The following is a 4274-nucleotide window of genomic DNA, read 5'->3' as shown; positions in this document are numbered from 1 at the left end:
TGCAGAGCAATCCTCAGCTGCACAAAGATATAGAAATTTACTGAAAATTCATTTCAACAGAAGGACATTAGAATTAATTACTAGCCTGTATGGTCTGGCTAAGTCAAAATGTTTTTTTGTATTCTTCCTTTCTACTTGGAGAGTTTAAATGTAGTTACAAAAATATATCCGAATGATGGAATTATACCTTATATATGAATTAGCCCAGTGGTTAGGGCAGCAGACTCGCGGTCATAGGATCGCGGTTTCGATTCCCAGAACGGGCGTTGTGAGTGTTTATTGAGCGGAAACACCTAAAGCTCCACGAGGCTCCGGCAGGGGATGGTGGCGAACCCTGCTGTACTCTTTCACCACAACTTTCTCTCACTCTTACTTCTTGTTTCTGTTGTGCCTGTAATTCAAAGGGCCAGCCTTGTCACACTGTATCATGTTGAATGTCCCCAAGAACTACGTTAAGGGTACACGTGACTGTGGAGTGCTCAGCCACTTGCACGTTAATTTCACGAGCAGGCTGTTCCGTTGATCGGATCAACTGGAACCCTCGACGTCGTAAGCGACGGAGTGCCAACAACAACAATGAATTATATATGAGAGAGGAGTGTGGAGAAAAAGTGTGAGCATGCGTTTGGGTTTTTCAGAGTGTATTCATCAATAGGTCATGTGAATTAGCTCGTTGAAACCTATATTCAGTATTATGTTCAATATGTTATTCAGTGTTGTCCAGAGACCAAACACAATATGCCACCACCTAATACTCGAATAAAGTAACAACAATCAACACGATACAAGATTGTTATCGACCCTCAGCTCTTGCTGTTTTGTCCACTATTAATCTTTATTCAGCAGACTTGTGATCAAAGGCGTTCAAGTCCATGTTCATCTCGTATATTACATATACACACACACACTTATACACACACATACACACACACACATTTATTTATAGTAAGTGATTATATATTGAAAGACGAGCACGAAAAAGTTTCAATAAACTGAAATTTGCCTCTTAAAGAGAAGAAAAACAGAAGCAATTAATGGTAGTTGTTAGTGATCTTCAAACATAAAAGATGATAATTTCAAGAAATTAAAACACAATTCTAAAATAACAGAATTTTTATGTTCAGCAGAAAAAAATCAAATTTTTGTTATCAAACAGGTAACAACCTCATACTCGTTCAGCTCTTAATAGATCTCCTCAACAAAAAGGTAAATTCACAGCAGATGCTTGTGTATGTATGTATGTATGTATGTATGTATATGTTGATATCATTTCACAGATTTAATGTCTTAATAAAAACACTGCTAATTCATAGACAGCCCCTTTGAAGGAGAATACCTCGAATCTGTAAAACGCCGTAGAATCATTTTAAAAACACTTTTGTGAAATAATTCTACTGTTTTATAGATTCAAAAATTCTGTGTCAAAGGAGCTATCTATGGGCAAAAATTGAGACACTTTACTAAAACATGAAATTTGTGAAATAAAAATATATTTATCCCCACTTAAGAGTGGCTGTTGCGTTAGGACACAGAATATTGTGACAGTTATTATGAGAGAACCTCTCATATGGAACGGTGACGCATATAAGCACTATTGTTTATATTGATAACGAGAGATAAATCAACAGCCATCGAGCTTCCTTGGCCTTGTCACTTGCAGATGTTCGAAAGTTGGAAATAACAGCAATTTCTCCGCTAACGATGTACATAGAATCTCAATGTCTAATCAGGATACTAGTGTCGAAATATGCGTTTTGAAATGATATCTAGTTCATAAAGAGATTTGTTTGCATTGCTGGTCTCCTTCATTTTTGTTTCAAGCATTTTCATATATGTATATATTCAAACAAGGAGAGAGGTTCACAATTAAAACCAACTTCACTTGTGTTTCCGATTATCTAATTTATGTTATAACTTGTTCAGGTTGTGGGCATAACTATATGGGACAGACAAGTATGGCACTTAGACGGAGAACTGCACTGCATAAGGAACAGATTCGTTTCCCACGGTACAGAGAGATTCATTTGAGTGAACACATAGGTAGATGTGCAGGTAATATCCAACCAAACTTCACAGTTTCCGTATCTGCCAGTGTAAAGAAACAATTTCTGTACAAGAACGTTTGAATGCAGAAAATTTATTTATCGAAAAATACACAAGACGCCTAAATATGAACGCATAACCAACTTTGGTCTCAGCATATATTTTAATTCATATTCACATACCCATCACTGTATCATTTCAATACTTTAGGTTTTGAGTTATTGTATATATATTTATCCCCTCCCCAAAAAATGAGCAATTACCTCCCCTGTCCCGAATAATAACAACCACCAATTAATTACCTCCCCTTAGATTTTCCTACTTGTTGATTCATTCACAAATTCCCATACACGACATGGACTAACATCTTCTTAAGAAAATACGAAATTACAATGATTTAAATGTCATGATTCGCTAATCATGACGTTGTCTGTACTGTGAGAAACGGATCTGTTCCTTATGCAGTGCGGTTCTCCAAGTGCCATATTTGTCTGTCCTATATAGTTGTCCACAACCTGAACAAGCTATAACATAAATTCGATAATCGGAAACACAGATGAAGTTCGTTTTTATTGTGAACCTCTCGCCTTTAGTCGAACAAATCAACCTCAGGTCTTATTCTTTGTAAGCCTAGTACTTATTCTATCTCTCTCTCTTTTGCCGAACCGCTAAGTTACGGAGACGTAAACACACCAACATCGGTTGTCAAGCGATGTTGGGGGACAAACACAGACACACAAACACACATATATATATATATATATATATATATATATACATATACATATACACGACGAGCTTCTTTCAGTTTCCGTCTACCAAATCCACTCACAAGGCTTTGGTCGGCTCGAGGCTATAGTAGAAGACACTTGCCCAAGTTGCCACGCAGTGGGACTGAACCCGGAACCATGTGGTTGATAAGCAGGCTACTTACCAAACAGCCACTCCTGCGCCTATAATTTTAAAAAAAAGGCTCTAGTGAAGGATGATAGAATGGTGCATGAGAGCTCGCGTGTGTGTATGTATGAGAGAGAGAGAGAGAGAGAGAGAGAGAGAGAGAGAGAGAGAGAGAGAGAGAGAGAAAGTGTGGGACGTGAAAGTATTTTTATTCCATTACAAGTTTTAGACGTTGGGCTGCAGACGTTGTTGAGTACTACGTTCAAGAGTTTAGTCAACTATACTGACCCTAGGACTTGTATTTGTCTAAGCTACGTATTTTATTGGTCAGTGTTTGTGGAAGTGACAGCATAATCAATTACATACACACATGCATATGTTCGTGCGACAGTATGTGTGTACGTGTGTGTGTGTGTGTGTGTGTGTGTGTGTGTGTGTGTGTGTGTGTGTGTGTGTGTTCTAATTTTCCTTTAATAAGCAGAATGCACCTTCACCCGAATTCGAAAGGAAGCTACACTTATCAGTAATTACAATAGCATTAAGCAGTAAATATTGTGTGTGTGTGTGTGTGTACGTGTGTGTGTGTACCTGTGTGTGTGTACGTGTGTGTGTGTGCGTGTGTGTGTGTACGTGTGTGTGTGTGCGCGTGTAAGCAATACATTCGTGCTGTAGAACATATGTAAACAACATGCTTTTACATACTTATCAAATATATTATTAATCGATGCGTCGAAAAATTTTCCATTGATTTTTACTAACAGCAGTTTAAATGATTTTATATAGCTACCTTCAGTGTTGGATGTGCTGTAAATAGAACGCGTGCCATTTTAATGTAACAAATCAATGTCTGAAATAACCATGAACAAAACAAGCAGCTCTGCTGGTGTAATAAGCTGCAAAGCAGAAGTATCATATATTATTATAGTCAGATGTTGATATAAATTATTACATGGATTGGACAAACACAGACACACAAACCCACACACATACATATATATATATACATATATACGACGGGCTTCTTTCAGTTTCCGTCTACGAAATCCACTCACAAGGCTTTAGTCGACCCGAAGCTATAGTAGAAGGCACTTGCGCAAGGTGCCACGCAGTGGGACTGAACCCGGTACTATGTGTTTCAACGGACTCTCCCGTCGTTGGACGACGTATGAGAGTTTGGCAATTTCTTGCCGAACAACCACGCAGATGATTTGTTTATAGTGATCAAATGTTTGTGTACACACAAGCTCACTCCCTCCAACAAGTCAACATTACTTGTACAGGTGCACCATGTTTCACATATCAGATGAGGAAATGATCGCAGAGTAACATGAAAT

This window comes from Octopus bimaculoides, chromosome 6 (genome assembly GCF_001194135.2).
Source record: "Octopus bimaculoides isolate UCB-OBI-ISO-001 chromosome 6, ASM119413v2, whole genome shotgun sequence".
In the NCBI taxonomy this organism is placed as follows: Eukaryota; Metazoa; Mollusca; class Cephalopoda; order Octopoda; family Octopodidae; genus Octopus; species Octopus bimaculoides.
Note: the sequence above shows the minus strand (reverse complement) of the source record.